Source organism: Triturus cristatus, chromosome 9 (assembly GCF_964204655.1).
Source record: "Triturus cristatus chromosome 9, aTriCri1.1, whole genome shotgun sequence".
Lineage (NCBI taxonomy): Eukaryota > Metazoa > Chordata > Amphibia > Caudata > Salamandridae > Triturus > Triturus cristatus.
The window spans coordinates 783482924-783500023 of record NC_140592.1 but is presented as its reverse complement, the minus strand read 5'-3'; the positions used below and the strand labels follow the sequence as shown (position 1 = coordinate 783500023).

At 46.4% G+C, this 17100-nt stretch overlaps 1 long non-coding RNA gene across 1 annotated transcript in view; it reads left to right on the top strand.

Annotated features, from left to right (window-relative positions):
- LOC146798843 (uncharacterized) overlaps positions 1 to 15472 on the top strand; it is a 51810-nt gene extending 36338 nt beyond the window's left edge. The window contains exons 2-3 of the long non-coding RNA XR_014968774.1: positions 11789 to 11982; positions 15114 to 15472. This is a non-coding gene — a long non-coding RNA (uncharacterized LOC146798843). The remainder of the gene's footprint in view (positions 1 to 11788; positions 11983 to 15113) is intronic.
- Positions 15473 to 17100: the final 1628 nt, after the last annotated feature.

Below are 17100 nucleotides of genomic sequence, written 5' to 3'. Positions count from 1 at the left end.
TGGTTATGGTTGAGTCGGTAAGGAAAAGTTTAAGTTGTGTGTCATCTGTGTAGGATACTATGCTGATGGCATGGGCTCTGACGTTGTCTGTGTAGAGGTTGATGAGGGTTGAACTGAGCGAGGATCTTTGTGGGACTGAGTAGATGAGTTTCTTCGGTTCTGGTGTAGAGAGGAAGTCTAACTCGTTGAGTTCTGTCAGTGAGGAAGGAGGATATCCACTTGAGGGCCGGTCCGCAGATACCCAAGTGCTGAAGCTGTCTGGTGAGTGACTTGTGAGAGACCGTCTCAAAAGCTGCGGAAAGGTCGAGGAGGATGAGTGCATCTGTTTCTCCTCAGTCGAGTATGCTTCTGATGTGATCAATTGCCACCATGAGGACAGTCACTGTGCTGTGGTTGATGCAAATGTCTGAATGGGAGCTATCTAATAGGAGTTGATTGAGTTCTAGGTGGTCTGTGAGTTGGGTATTGTTGGCTTTCTCAATGACTAGCTGGAAAAGGTAGCAGCGAGATGGGTCTCTAGCTGCTGAGAGTGTTGGAGGTCCACTGTTGGTTTCTTCAATAGAGCGTTAATTTCTACATTTTTCCTGCAAAATAGGAAGGTGGTGGTGGTTATGAAGGTGTTGATAATAGAGGTGAGCACAGGGGGAGATAATGGTTCTTCCAAAGTTGTATATGAAGTGAAGGCATGGGTTTGAGGGGGCTCCTGAGTGAATTATATTAATCAGGGTGGTGGTTTCTTTGTTCAAGAGGGGCTTCATGCTGCTTAGCTGCTGCTTGGTAGTAAAGGAGGTGCGGGCTGGTCGGGGGAGTTCATATCGGTATACTGTGGATCGAATGTGTTGTAGATCTTGACAATCTTCTGTTCAAAGAAGTTGGAGAGGTCGTTCCAGAGTGCTTGGGGTGGGATAATGTCATTGTTGGCAGCTGCAGGATTGGAGAACTACTTGACGATGGTGAAGAGTTCATTGACGTTGCTGGAGCTGGCTTCTAGTTGATAGTTCCTTTGTGTAGTGCTAACTCACATGGATTGCTATACCCACTGCAGCTGGATTCCAGATTGCCAGCAAATGTCAGACAAAAATCACCCATATGGACCCTTGCACAGAACCCGGTCCTTAGTGTTGCTGCCATGTACTCCTGGACTTCAAGCTAAGATCTGGCGTTTGGAGACTCCTAATTAAGAAGGACTTTAACGTCTCTGAATTTTCAACATTCTGGACTCTGGTAGGAGTGTAGATATCCAGGAGTCCTGGGACCTCTCGCAGGGTGGCCTGAATGGTGTGCCAATAGGTTTGGAGAACTGGGCAAGACCATAACATATGTCTAAGTGTTGTGTTAGAGAGCTGGTATTATAGGCAAGCAAATTGTGACTCTCGGAAGTAACGGTGGAGCTGCACAGGGGTTAGGTAGGCCCTGTGTAAGATCAAGAACTGTATGTTCTTGAATCGTGGGTTTCGGGAGACCCTTTATTGGGAATTCAAGGGCCCACTCACCCATTCTCTGTCATGAAGTACTCTCCCAAACTCATCATTCCATTTTTGGCGAAGTGTGGCGAGTGTGGTGGCCGATAACTCTTGTATGACTTTGTGCATCCAGATGATGAGATGGTCACCAGGCCCCATGATCAGCATGGTCTGGAGTACCGGATGTGTCGTGGGTCCCCCCCACCTCAGGAGAGGTCCCAGAGGGTTTGACAGATGTGCATATGTTGCCTGTGAAGGAGAAACTGCCCTGAAGGGAGCACGCTCTCCTCCGCCAGCTGATAAGGAGATGGCTCTCTGAAAAGAGGCACCCACATCAGAGAGTGAATGACTAGTCCATACTCTTAATTCCCCAGCCATTTAATAGCCTTGATCGTGGGGCAGGCCAGCCAGGGGTAGAATGGGGGTCAAGAGCGGAGTATTCCTGGAAGAGGTGATGTATCCTGGCTGTGAGAAGTTGGCCTGTCCACTAGTTATAGTGGGCACCGTGCAGCAGTCCAAACAACCCCTTGTTGATGATAGGTTAAAGACAACCTTTATTGAAAGCTATCCTAGTGGTAGCTATGGAGAGCAGCCTTCAGGCTAAGTCTTGAAGGAATGTAAAGCAGCTTCTTTTACCAGTCTATAATCTCTTTAATGGTTAAATGAAAGGCACCCACACCAGATATATATATAAAATATATGTATTTATTACTAAACACACCCTACTAGTCTCTTTATGAGGCTAGAGGTCAAAACACATAAGTTTTACTTCAAATATTACAGTAAAGTAGCACAAATACACTTTAGGCCCTAGGGGCGAGCCAAACCATATACTAAAATAGTGGTATAAGAACCACGACTTAACTAGACACAAGGCCTAGAGCCTGTAGAATCGCTGGGACCCCAAGGAACCACCCAAGGTAGTGACAAAGGGGACCCACGGGGGCCGTGTGCAGTGTGAGAACACAGCCACAAGCTCCCGTTAGCTTCTATGGGGAAAGCCGCGGTTAGATTTTTAAAAATTAGGGACACTTAGAGATGGACTAGGACCAAACCCTTTTGGACAGTTCTAGGGTCAACACCCATGGGGCACCAGAGTAATCGAGTTACCTCACCCAGGGACGCCTGGTGCATAGGTGTCAAATGGTGTTGGGTCGCGTTGTCGTTTTCAATGGGAGCTGGCAAAGAAGTGCTGCTGCCGGGAAGATGCGAAGTGTCCGAAGAGATCCAAGCCTAGATCGGAGATGTGAAGAACCTGAAAGCAGAGGGGACTGAGTCTGGGTCACTTGCCAGTGTCCAGGGGCACGATAGACGAATGCCCACCGATGTCGGGTGTTTCAGATGAAGAATGTGAAGCTTCACTTACAGCCACGAGGGCAAGGAGGCGTCGAGGACGACCAGGAGCTGGATTCGAGCTGTCCCACGAAGGATGTCGAGTGCTGCAGCGTTGGTGCCCGGATTGGACACAACAAGCCTTGGCAGCAGCAACCCACGCAGAAAGGAGAAAGATGCTTCGGTGCGGACCAGCAAGGTCCGAGGGACTTCCCCAGCGAGGAGGAGTGAGGGCACGCCTGGAGCAACCAGGGAAGGCCAAAGAAAGTCAGTTACCTTCACAGGGACCCACCAGTCGACGGACTAGGGATCACAAAGGGACCTCGAGAGAATCACAAAATGGCGACCCACGGGTCACTCGGGGTGACTAGGCCAACAATCTTCGGTGGATTCTCTGCTTGGGGTCTGGGCTAAAAGTAACCCTGATGCACTTGCAAATGTGCACGGTGTCCAGGGGTTCCGGTTCCACGGTACCCACGAGGGCTACGGGTCTCAGCTTTGCTGGGGACCTGGTTCGGCCTCTGGGAAGTCTGTAAATCAACCTCTGGTGCTGCAGATCCTACTCTCCTACACTGGCCATAAATGTCCTCGCGACTGACACCTGTAGGGGATAAGGGGATGGGGGCTGTGCCCCTGGTAGGGACAAGTGGTGAATTGCTGGTAGTGACGTGGGCCCAGACTCCAAGCAGGTTTCCCTGAGGTAGCGCCCAGCCATCCAACGGGACAGCCATTGAAGCTGTGCCACCAGAAATTATGCCTCGAAGGATGGGACCCTGAGGCCTATCCTGTCTGCCAGCAATTGTAATTTAGCCAGGGCAACTCGCTGGCATCCATTTTCCCATATGAGTGTACAGAGGAGTGTGTCCAGTTCTTTGAAGAAAGAATGGGGTGGGACAACTAGGAGGTTTGCAAAGTAATAAAGAAGGCGTGGCAAAATGATCACTTTCGCCAGGACAATCTTGCCGACAGGGCCAGGGTGAGTGTCCTCTAAAAGTATACTTGGGATCGTATGCCTGCCAAGGCCCTGTGCCGGTCTCCCTCATAGAGGTTGTGGGGGGTGTGGTACAGGCACACTCCCCAGTGGCGAGGTGCTTGCGTGTGCCAGTTGAGGCAGGCGTCACCAGTGTGTAAATTCCTGGTGAGAGGTCGGGGCTGAATGGGTAGACGGCTGACTTCATCCAATTAACCCGAAGCCCAGCCGTAGAGGCAAAGTCTGCCAGTTTGTCCTGGAGGGGTGAGAGCTCGGCTGTTATGTCCTGTACATAAAGGAGCAGCTCATCTGCATATAGGACCTCGGCGTGTGTCCTGCCCGCCAGTGGGATGCCCCACTCTAAGCCCCCTTTGTGCAGTCGCATGGCCAGGGGCTCCATAGCAAGTGCAAATAATATGGGGGAGAGCGGGCATCCTTGTCTTGTTCCACGGCATATCAGGAAGGGAACTGAGACGTGACGACTCAAGCGGATCCCGGAGGTTGGGTTTGAGTACAAAAGCTTTTCTATATGCTAGAAGTTTGGGTCCCACCCCTATGCAGGTGAGCACAGCAAATAGGTAGTGCCAGGTCAAGGTGTCGAACACCTTCTCTAAATTGAGTATGAGGCAGACAGCACAAAGAAATCAACCTTCGCCTGATCTTGTACGTGAAAGAGGCAGCGACTATTTTGGGAGGTACTACAGCCGGGGACGAAGCCGTTTTGATCAGTGTACAAGCTCTATGAGGACTTGGGCATATCGGTCAGCTAATATTTTGCCCAGGATTTTGTTGTCTGTCCTGAGTATAGCAATGTGTCTATAAAAGGCTAACTGCGTGGAATCCCTGTCCGGTTTTGGAATTGAGATCCGGAGGGACTTATGAAGTGAGTGGGGGAGCTCCCCATCACTTAGGGCTGCTTTGTATATTATCGCCAACCAGGGGGCCAGTAGAGTCAAAAAGGTGTTATAATGTTCTAGGGGCAGACCATCCAGGCCCATATTTTATTTCGAGCCAGGTCGTGGATTGCCTGTTTGTCATCTGCGGGTATGATCCCCACGTCTAGGGAGCACCTCACGAGAGTAGGGATATGAGAAAGGGTGATGTAAGTGAGGAACTTGTCTGCTGGATCTATCTAGCTGTCCTGCGGTGCCCTGTAGATGGCAGAATAGTAGTTTTAGAAGGCTTGTTAAAGGTCAGTTTAAGTGCAGACCCTGTCACCAGTGAGGTCACTCAGTTTTGTGATAGGGCAAGACACCGGTTCTTGCCAGATGACCCATGCCAGGAGTCTGCCAGGTCTATCACCCTCCCGGTGAACTTTGTCAGCATGGGTCTTGAAGTTATAATGCCTCAGGCTCTCGAGGAGGGCCACGTAGGCAGTTAGGGCTTCCGCCAACTGTGGATAGAGTGTAGGGTTGGTGTCTGTCGCCTTGCTGAGGTCAGTCAAGTTCCGCTCATCCACCCCTATCTCTCTCTCGAGAATCTCCATGCATCAGTACTTTCCAATGGTGTACCCAGGTTAGGAAACGCTCCACCTATGTATGCATGGGAGCGAGGTAGGGAAGGGTGAAATCTGTCTAGAATCGGAGAGGGCGTTCCAGAATTCCCCTTGTTCAATGTTGGGCACATAGATGCTGCCAAGGAGGACTGATTGGCTATTGAGGTGGCCCTTAAGGAGGGGGTATCGTCCGTCTTTGTTTACCACCCTGTTTGTTTCCTGGATGGGGACCCAGGGTGGATCCATACCATTGCAACCCGTGCATATGCAGAGTATGTTGTAGCTCTCTCTAGCGGGGTGCATGCCATGGATGTTGAGGGTGAGAAAACGGGTTTTTCCGCGATGCACAATCAAGGAGCACCCCGCCGCCGTATTCAGGCGTGTGAGACACCATGGCCCCACACACCCTGGGGATTACACTAATGCAGGGAGCGGGGTGCCAGTGCAGGGCCCTCCGGCAGGGACTGAGAGGTCACTCTGCCAGGTAGGAGGCTATATTCCGATGTTTGCCCCAGCTGTAGTCTCCGGTCACTGTGCAGCGTGGTGTCCCTATGCACTTCGTTGTTGGTGCTGTGGCAGTCGGGCCGATAGATGTGAGGCCCTGCAGTGTAGTGCCCCCTTGGGGCGTCCAGGGCAATCGTATCCCCTTGCGACAGCAGCGCTCCTCACTGTGCGTGTCAGGGGGTCCCGAGATCACCATAGCTAAACTCGCCTTGATTCAAGTCTAGTGGCAACTGGCCACCGCCATGTTGCCAGCATCCATGCGGCTCATATGTTCTGTGGTGCCTACCATCACCAGCGTCGGCTCCAGGATATTGACAAGGGTGCAGCGCGATGTGGGGAGCCCACTATGGGGCCATACGGTTCTCTTGTCGTGTCACTAGCCAGGATAGATATTGATTGTCGGCAGGCTATCGGAGCTCTTGGGAGCCACGCCTGCCATCTTGGATGGTTGACCTCAGTACCTTATTTGGTAAAACATACTGCATGTATATGGGAGAAAGTGATAAAATGATATTGAGAAGGCCACCTTTTGATAGGGACTTGCCTTTATGGGATCTCGAACCCGTTCACTCTGTAGATCGCAATTGGTCTATGACAAGATGGAGGGACGGCAGATGTCTGGTAGCGGTAGATTTGTCCCGGTGAGGTCTTCATCACATTTCCAGAGGTGCAGGGCACCTTCGCAGTGGGGCAGAGCCATTTCCTACAGTACACCAAATTGGAAAATACTGTAAAGGAGATATGGCGCACATACCCGCCTGCCTCTTCGTCTTCCTCGACACTGGGGGGACTGCTTAGTTAGGGTGAGGGTCATCACCTCATTACATTATTCTACAAAGCCTCACAGAGGGACATGACATGGGAATTAAATTTGGGTGAGCTCATTGAGCATTCAGACTAGGAACATACGTGCACCCTTGTAAGATGTAAATCAGAACACATAAAATGTAGCTAATTGGGATCTGCAGTGCTGAACTAGAGTGCACTCCTCCGAGTGGCCAGCTTTATGTGACAGATCGCTTCAGGTATTCCATGTCTGTTCAGCAGGAGATGATTGGTTTAGGGGCTGGTACAGTACTGAGTGATGGATAAGACCCATAGCGGACAGGTCTTGTGTGAGGGTAAGAGGATTAAGCAGGAAAAGCGAATTATTAACCAGCCTGCATGAGCTATAATTGGCTGCACACTGCTGAGTGTTATGGTATTATTGTGGGCCAGAACGGTTAGATAGGAGTTGACATTACTATATAATGTCCTAGCTAGCCATATATCAGCCCTCCTTATCTTACTTGTATATAGGAAATAGTATACTGATTGGGCCGTTTTATTTCTGTGAGCTTTAAACTGCAGATTCTCATTAATGCACTGAAGTGTGCTACAAACAAGAAACTGTATACATTGTTGCAGCATTACTGTAGGTCAGAAGGAGACACTGTCTTTTACACACAGAACATTTTCTTTTGAAATAGAAGCAAAATGCCAACATGCAGTTTTACTGATAAAACTATATATTGCACAAATGATAATGTGTGGAAATGTGTTTCGGCAAATATGTATCATTTCAACATCACCGAGTAAAGTGTTTGAATTGTTTTGATCCTATTAAAACTCAGTTTTCAGCAAACTTTTGAATTACGAACAAGTGGTTCATTTGTGGTTTTCTAACTGCTGATATGTTTTCAAACATTTGCACAGTTGATTTACATGTATTCAAAAGTTGTTGTGTGTTACAAAAAATTGACAACTTACAGCCTTTATTTTCACATGCCCTTTGTCACCACACCAAGACTGTCAACTGTTCCACTTTACTATTCTGTCTTTGACTGCAAAGTTAGAGAATTTTGTAAACACCAATCCACATATTAAAGGAATAAGTAGAAATTTGTCAGACGATACAGCCTGACATTTGCCCGCTATTCTTGAGCACATAGCACTTGTGACAAGCTGAAAACAAAATTTAAAGGCATCTTTATTGCCTATTCATCTTCTCAACTCAAACTCATGTTAAGGCTGGGATGTAGGTGTGATAGTTTGCTAGATTTTGTGCACTTGGTCCTAGGCTGGTTGTGCAAGGGGGAGAAGGTCATACATATAGGGTGTTCCTGTGGGGGAGATACATGGTGTTCTGTTGCACATTATCTTATTCATTCTGTTAAAGTGGAACATTTTTCCATTACCAGTACCCAATTGTTTGACGTAGAAAGGATGAAGGCTAAAGGCAGCGTTACCAGGATTGATACACATGTCCTACATTAAAAAAAAAAAGATTTATATAGTGCAAACTCGACTCGAAGGTATCAGGTATCAATCAGAGTGCTTTACATGACCACCAGTTGCTTTACAGACTGTCACATTAATATTGTTTAGACCTGGATGATTAAGTGATCTGCTCAGAATCACAGGATGTTGAGCCTCCCTGCAGAGACTGGAACCCAGTTTCCCAGCTTTGAGGTTGACCCTTCTAGCCCTCAGACCACATCCTCTCCCCATTGCAACTCAATGAATTAAATACATGGTGGCAGAGGTTGCTTACTGGATGAAAGCATTAGATGGCAGCCCTCAGTTTACACCCCGAATTTGGGTGGGAAAACCGGTGAGAAAACTTAGAAAGGCTAGGAGGTGTGTCCACCTTTGACAACTCCACCCTTCAGGTGGATGTGGCAAAGTTAAGCACACTTTTCAGTCCCCTCCATCTTGAAGATGAGGGGACACCTCCAATCAGGGCTAGGTGTATGCCCCTCCCTAAAAAGGTTGGAATTATATAGTGGGTGTAGTCACTCCATGTAAAGTTCCCATTGGCCCTACCTACTGCTCCCCTGAAAGGCCCCCAAAATGTAGTATTTAGGAGGCTCCCTCAGACCCTGGAAATCAGATTCCTGCAACCTATGAAGAAGAGGGACAAGGAAGACACCATGCAGCAAAGCCTGAAGACGATTACTGACTTGGCCCCAGCCCTACTGGCCTGTCTCCAACTTTAAAGACTCTGCAAAGAAGACAACACCTGTCCTGTAGCCAGCGACTTCCAGAAACCTGAGGAAGACTGCCTGCTCTTCGACCACGACCAGATATCCCGAGGACTGCTGCCCTGTCCAGAAGAAACCAACTACAAGGATTCAGCTGGAACTGTGACTCCTGCCTACTCTGCACCAGACGCCCACGACCCGAGTCTTAGTGGCTCACCTGTCCAGTGAGGACTTCTGAGCGATCCTGACCTCGAGTCTAGTGTTGGCTGACCCCTCTTGGACTTCACAACGACGCCTGCAGCCTGAATCCAGAGGCTCCCCCCTGTCAGACATACTTGTGTCAGAGTAGCCAATACCAGTATCCTCGGGAGCGAAGAGGGGGCCCCAACTCTCCCCAGGATTACAGCCACCTCCAGTAGGGGAATAATTCCTAGAACAGTGACGAATACCCCTCTGGAGAGCAGGGACAATCACGGGACCACAGGGAAGAACACCAGCAAGGCCAACGAATCCAGGAAGGGAAGAGCGGGATAAATAACCCAGTAAACTGTAGCAGAGAGAATAATAAACAGAAAGAAAGGAGACATAATCTAATGTTAATCACTGATGCCTGGAACAGTAAATGTGACATAAACAGTGTATAACTTTCAAGAAAGAAGTGAGGTTGTGTACCCTCTCTTACTTACATGAGCACAGTAGAAGGACTCCTCTGAGAATGTGCCAAGCAAAGTCCAGAAAAAATATTAATGAGGCAAGTCCTTCTAGAAAATGCAGGTTAAAGAATCACAAGCATTACAAAGGCATACGTCTGCCAATATTGCCATAAGTCAGCAGCTTCAGACTCCCTGTCAAAAGCGAATTGTTCGATAAAGTTTTGTTGAAGAAGAAAAATAAAATGTACAGCTCAGTACTGGCTTTCGTAATAATTAATACTCCAAAAAATAAAAGTAATCGCCTCGATTAGGGAGAAACAAACTAGCAAAGTTTAGTGAATTAAAGTTATCCGTGTCCTTTGATGAAGAAGGCAGAGCGTGTCTCCTCCAGTTGTGAGTGCTCTGAGGGAAAAAAGGAAAAGTAATCGTACTCTGTCCGGAAAGTCGGGAAGGCAGCGCTCTCTTGCTCCGCTAATTAGGTTGTGTGTACGGAGCACAGAGTTGATGCGCATGAAGAGTCTTCGGAGCTCCGGAATTATGTCAATTACCGGGAGGACGAAGAGTGCGCGCGCAGCGCGTCTCAATGTTCAAGGCAAGCGGGAGTTAGGAACTAACGTTGCGGGCAAAAAAAAAGGGAAAATAACCAGCGTACTCCCTAGGGCTTCTTAAAAGGTGCAGGATTTATAAATATCAATGAGCACAGTTGAATTGAAGCAAAAGGTGAGTCCAGCACAAATCCAACGGGGTAACAGAAAGTAATCCAGGTACAACGAAGCTCGATAAACCCAGGTCAGGCAGAACGGCGTGGTCCACTAGACTTCAGTAAGCCAAGCAGATAACTCAGGGAGGAGCGTCTATTTAATAGGTCCAATCAACCGATGACCTCCTCGCCGTGCAGCATGGGTAGGTACACAACCCCGCCTCCCTGAATAGTGCATTATGGGAGTGGTAGTGTCCTAACAGGAAGCAGGTGCAGGTAGACTGGCGTGTAACACCCCTGACCGAGACTGGCTCTGGTAAAAAGTCTCCAAGATGTAAAGGTGCCCCTACACCCGAAGCCCCTGCGCTTTGGTGAGCTGAATCAGCAGTGCCCCTATGACCACCTACGTCTCTGCTTACCTCTGCTGTCGTTGGTCTTCCTCCTGCAACCTCCAATGCGACGCCTGCAGCCTGTTTGTTGAAAGCAGAAACCTAATTGAAAAGCATTGGGTACCAGACGCTGAATTTGCACCATACACCCGTTCGCCCCTGTGCTGCTGGTCCCCTGCAGCCTATTTACTTACCTACAAGTAGTGTGGCTTTGTAACACATTGGATCGAACTCCAATTTGGACCTCTGCAACTAGCCGCCCCTGTGCCACTGGTGGTGTAGTGTTGGTACTCACCTGACCCTTGCTCCTTGCTGACCTTTGGGCCTGAAGACTGTAAGTGTAAGCTGTGCACCAACCTGTGAAACCACATGATTGTTTTCCCTCATAGGATAACATTGAACTGTTCAGAAATTGCACTGTGCTGACTCTTGAAAGTGAAAATTATTTTTAATTAAAAACATACTTACCTTATTGCAAAAATCATGGTCTTAAAATAAAGTGCAAACAGAGCTTATTTTTCAAAAATTGGTGTGGACCTTCTTTTTGAGTTGTGTGTCCATTATTGATCAATGTTGTGCAATAAATGTCTTGCACTCCTCTGTTAGGCATAAGACTGCTCACCCACACTACCACTAAGCACATTTGGGTTTACATTGAGCCCTGTACACTTTTGGGGAACCGCTGGACTCTGTGCACGGTATTACCACCTAGTGACATACCATAACAAGCGACAACTTCCTACAGGCCCATACCCTCCCCGATTTATCACATTTATGAGAGGGTCCTTCTGAATATGCACCTTATTTTCGCAGGTGCTCTCGCTCCCGCCCTAATTTGGAACCTACGCGCTTCCAACGCTCTGTGGAGTGATCTTTCATGGTAATTTTAAGGTTTTTGCCCATTATTGAATTACGATCGGAACGCAATATCCAGCACTAAGGTAACTTTATGCTCTATCCCTAGGGACCTGCCCCTTTCCCCTCAAACCCTGTCCTGATGAAGACCCTGCCGTAAGGGATACATTAACCTACCAACTTTTGTTTTTTTTGTAAATAACATATTTTTGTGATTTGCACTTCCTACTCACCTCTTTATCCTCACTTGAATTTCCTACACTTCACTTCCCCTACTCCCCTCTCTGTTCTAGGGGCACTTTCGAAAATATTCAATAAGATTATAAACCAATGTATGCCCAGTGTGATTAAATAACACCGTGCCAACTACAATATGTGTTCTGTGAATAATTGTCTTTGATTGATATACTTTGTGTATTCACTTATTGTTTACTGCGAACACTATTCCTATGAACTTCCTACAGGAGGCACACAAAGAACGTGGGAAAGAACAAGGGGAAAGCAGTGAAAACAAGAGAAAAGCAAGGAGGCGGAACACAAAAAAACGGGAAAGAGCAAGAGAAAGCAGTGAAAAAGAGAGAAAAGCACTTTGATTCAACTTGCCCTTCAAGAAGTTGATTGCAGGGAGTGCTTCTGCACGACCTAAAGTAACCCAAAGGTGGGTAGCCTAAAGCTGTTCTCTTTGGCCCTGAAGCACCCCTGCAATGCTCTGTTAGTTTAAAAAAATAATGTGACCAGCATGGCATGTAGACACTTAGCAGCTATGAAAGAGAGTGAAATCTGGTATGCCCTGTTGTCATCTCTCTTGCTATACCCTCACCATCCTCACCAATTAGTGTTTCTTGGCAGCACTTTATGGTAAGATTGTTTTCAGTTATCAAGATGAGTCATCTCAAGAATGAGACTAGCTTAAGGAAGCTCTTCTAGCACACACTGGCGCCAATCCTAATTGTAAAAAAAAAAAAATAACAATGCGGCGGATACGGTAATGCACTGCCTTGTACTACCTTCTGTCAGGTAGGCATTACATGGGTGTTCCTGTGCATCCACCCATGTATTTTGATGTAAACCCAAATTTACAAAGACGGATGGGTTTACGGCAAAATAGTGCCTATCCGATACTGGGTTAACAAGGAGAAATATATTTATTTATTCTTGTTACTTCTTTGCACACATGCAAATAGGAACTGATCTGAAAGGATAGTTTTCTCTTCCTGCTCAAATAGCTTACAATGTTTTGGCACTAGGGAGCTACAAGTGCAACAGTACTAGGAAAGAGCAGAACTACACAGTATTTATGAAAATATGGTGCTGTTCTCTTTCCATTTCATGCAGCGCAGCAACTTTATTCGCTGTGCTGTTTTACATGAAATGTTAGTAAACATGGTCCTCAATGATTTAGCGCAGGCGTACAGACATAAATTTTGTCTTGGACTTGTACAGCATTCTGCTGCCTTTTGACTAGGGTCATGCTGTATAAATAAAATATACATACTAACAGAAATTCTCTAGTTGATAAAAAAAGCCTATTTTGAAATAATGAGGGAGAAATTCATCCAAGGCTGCAGCACGAGGCACACAGGCAGTGTGGCAATAAAAGATTTTAGGATTAGTGCACACCGATCATGGAATGTTAGACATTTCTAATTGTGCTCTTCGTTCTCCATTAAGTAGAAATGTTGAAATAAAAACTGTACAGAAACAGGGATTACAATCAAATTAAATCCCTCCGTTCGTAGACTATGCCTTCCTACCAGTCCATCCCACAATCAGCTCCTGAAGTGCTTTTGTCTTAAGGCCTGTGGCACTGCTTAGGCTACAGGAATAATAACTACACCTCTGGCAGGAACTGCTTTCCTGCTGGTTGCACCCGGTGTGACAATCTTTGTTGATGTCGCCTTCCTCCCCAAAGGCTTCCTTCTCCACGGATTCCCTCAGTATCACCATTCCACAGTGCCCCCTCATTTCTCCATACACCCTCTCCCACGTGTATTTAATTTCTTTTATAGTACTACTATGTAGAAATATATCTAAAACAATTATACCTGCAATGTAGGCATTATATGCAGGGCCAATGGAATTATGTGGCAGGCTTGACTAAATTATACAGCAAGTAAAGGCAAATTCTGCGGCATAATGTTGCACATAATTTGTAGTATTACTTCATTCTTTTTTCATTTTAATACATGGTAATAATGTCTTAGCATGGCTGTCCCCTCATCAGTACTAGCTTAACAAAGCTTAACAACTAAATTCAAGAATAAGCAACGGAAAGATGACCAGTTAACCTTTGTGAAGGGTCTTCCATTGGAGAAACACATTTCACCACTTTTTTAGTAACTTTTGATCAATTTGAGCTAGAAACAATTTTTGCTTGCTAAAATGTGCACATTATGCAACAGATAATGGGTTATATGGCAAATCAATAATTAGGAGAATACACAGTGGCCGCAGAAGTGCTTAATTCCAGTTGCCCTGATTATATGTGATGAGGGCTTTGTCTGGAGAAATACAAACTCATGGTTCAAAACATAACATAGTGGTTGGCGTTGTCCTTACTAATACATATTTATTATTATCCAAAGGAACCCACTGAACTATCTACATAAAAAGAGTTCTTTGAGCAGCATGTTACACTTTGTGTTTTGCAAGAGGCACATTATCCCTCTGCTCTAATTTTGATGAGTCAAAACTGGGATTAGTCAAAGCTCAATATACATTAATCACCAGAGTTAAATTGTCATTTTTATGATTAAGAACTCAGAAGTCTTTGCTATTAGCCTTGTCCAATATTTCAAAATGCAGCACGCCCAGAACCCCAAAGCGTGGCTCCTGTTTCAGTGGCGCTTAATTTCAAATTAGTTTGTTATTTATTCATTATTCTGAACACTGGACAGAATGTTACAATTAAGTAGGTTAGCAAGAACAGTTCTAATAATTAAAAATCTAAATAAGAAGTCTGTGTGTCTCCTAAAGCTTATGCATTCCACCATGGTTGTAATCTGTTATTTTCAAAAACAGAATGCCATGCCCTATGCCAAGGCAGGAAAAGACGTACCATATGATGCCACTGCAGCATGAGGAGCTGTTGAAGCATCTTCACTTTAAAGAAATGCGAGCTGGCTACCAACAGTGAGTGCTGTAAAACACCTGAGGTTTCTCACAGGGGGCATCACAGATTCCTGCAAACCCAATAATAATGGGCAAAAGGCATCCTTAAAAAGAATTATAATGGAGAACAGACTTGGCACCGAAATAACAGACAGTCCTTGAAAGGTACGGGCCGTTGGTCACCCTACCACCCCCCAACCCCCTGTAGTGTGTCTGGAGCTAGGTCAGGGATAGGCAGGGTCCTGTGCACTACTAAGACTTTCCTCTGAGGTTTGCCTACTTTTAAGGCATAAATGGGTTTAAGTATTTGACCTCTGCCACACCAAAATCAGAACACTTCTGGACTAAGGACATTCTGAAAGTTATAAGAGCTGGATGCTGTAGGAGGAAGTGTTGCTTTCTTGTGCTGGCCTGCTGCTTGCTGCTTCTGTCCTGGGAGTGAATGAACTAGACTTTGCTTTCTGTATCCTGCTTCCAAAATTCTCCAAGAGCTTGTGTGTGCTTGCCTCTGCTATGAAGTCTCAGGGCAATCAACGACTTCACCTACCAGTGCCTGGGCTTTTCTACTGAGAGCCCTGACTTGCCAATAGGTGCTAAATCTAGTTCCTGGGCCCTTGGAAGTGTAACCTGGTGAGAAAATCCATGCACCGACTATCAGTACCCATTTTCTCTACGTAGCACCGCCGTGCGGCTGAAGAATCGATGCAGCACTACAGACCAGCTGAAGAATTGACGCAGTGCCTGCTTGAGGCTGAAAAATCAATGCAGCCCATGTCCCGAGCACCGTGTCGGTGCCGTCTGAGGCACCCACTATGAGTTTGACGCAGCTCCTACTTCGCCACTGAAGAATCGATCGATGCATCACCTGCTTTACGGCTGCAAAATTGACACAGCACCTGCTTCACCGCCACCTCATCGACGCAGTACATCTGGATTTTCGCCGCAATGTCCCTCAACACCATCTCTTCATTGACGTTGCCCAGCAATAAGGAACCGAGGCTGTGTGTCCAGAGATCGACGCATCACCTCCCTTTCCGGTAAGGAACCGACGTATCGCTTTGCTTCTCCAGCGCTTCTCCTCCCCTGAGCCTGTTTTGTCTTTGAATTTTGACGCATCCAAGGTACTTTGTGCTAAAAGAAATGCATCCATAGATTTCTATGGTCTTAACTTATTTAACTTCTGAAAAGTGATATCTTTACTTGTGTATGTTGGATTTTTGTCATTTTGGTTCTTTTTTCCCCAGATAAATCTTGACTATTCTAAACTGGTGTGGACCCCTTTTGTAGTGTTGTCACTGTGTTACTGTGTGTGTATGTACACATGCTTTGCACATTGCCTCTAAGACTGCTTGTGCCAAGCTACCAAAGGAGTGATCAGGTCTTATCTTAGCTGTGTGACTCCTTTATCCTGACTAGAGTGAGGGTCTCTACTTGGACAGGGTGCAAGCCGTTGCCAATTAGAGACCCCATTTCTAACAAGTTCATTGTAGACTGTCTCTAGAAGGGCAGTGCCATGAATAATTTGTTTATGGTGGCTTCCTTTGTCTAATACTAATAGTACTGTAAGCAAAATAAAATAGATGTTAGTTCTGGTTTTGGTTCACAGCCCAATGTATGGCTTGCTCATGTCTCCTAGGGTCACACAGTTCTGCGACCCGCAGCAGGTACTCAACAGCCTGGTCACCCTCTCCCTACAATGGCCATGTTATGTTCCTGTTTCTTGAGCTGAAAGACAGGTTGCAGCAATGCCTCACCTGGGTAAGGTTTGAGAAAGCCATCTGGAAACATATCAGCAAGATAACGTCTTGTCTGAAAGGTGCTCAGACATCATCACAAGCCAAGAGGACCTAGCAGCACATAACAGATAAAGACGTGCCACCAAATCAACATGGCCCAGCATTTCAAATGCATGATTTCCTGATCCTTTACATGTGATTTGCTGTTTCCCCCATTTTTACCCACAGACAGTGAATTTGCTATGTCATGATTAATTTGGATCCATTTTTCCAAAAAGATCTTCGTCCCTTTACATGACATTTTTGTCCCTTTAATTTGTTTCCTTTCTGAGCTTTATGTTGGATAATCTAGCTGGATTCATCTGGTTCCTAGTCCTATTCTGCTCTGCTATTTGGCTCAGCCAGGGAATTCAAGCCCAGAGCAGTAAGGGGGAATGCAGATGTGGGACAAGGATAAATAAAGACCAGTAACTGCAAACTGAAATATGAGTTCACCGATAGCAATATAAACATAGTAGGCCAGATTGGGGGCAGCAGTTCTGAGAGGACATAGGTAAAGGGGGAGTAAATTGAGCCCGTAGAAGCATTGGTATTTCTACAGGCTGAGAGATAATCCCATATGGTGAGGCAATCAGCATGCCTTATGACCATGCCTCGCCGCCTCGGGCTCTGGAAACCTAGTGCTTGGCTAAGACTGACTGTAATTCATGTTAGTTCCTCTTGTATAATGCAACTATCCCAAATACCGTGACCTCTTTGTGCATCACAATCTGGTGGCAAGAGACGAGGATTTGCAACCATGGGTTTGCCTGACGGGGGCTCTGCGGGTTAAAGAGGCATTCCAACTTCCTTTAGCTCAAGTGAGATGAATGGTGTTTTGCAGGTGCAGACCCTGTGACCCTCTAAGCCAAACCACGTAAGAATTATGG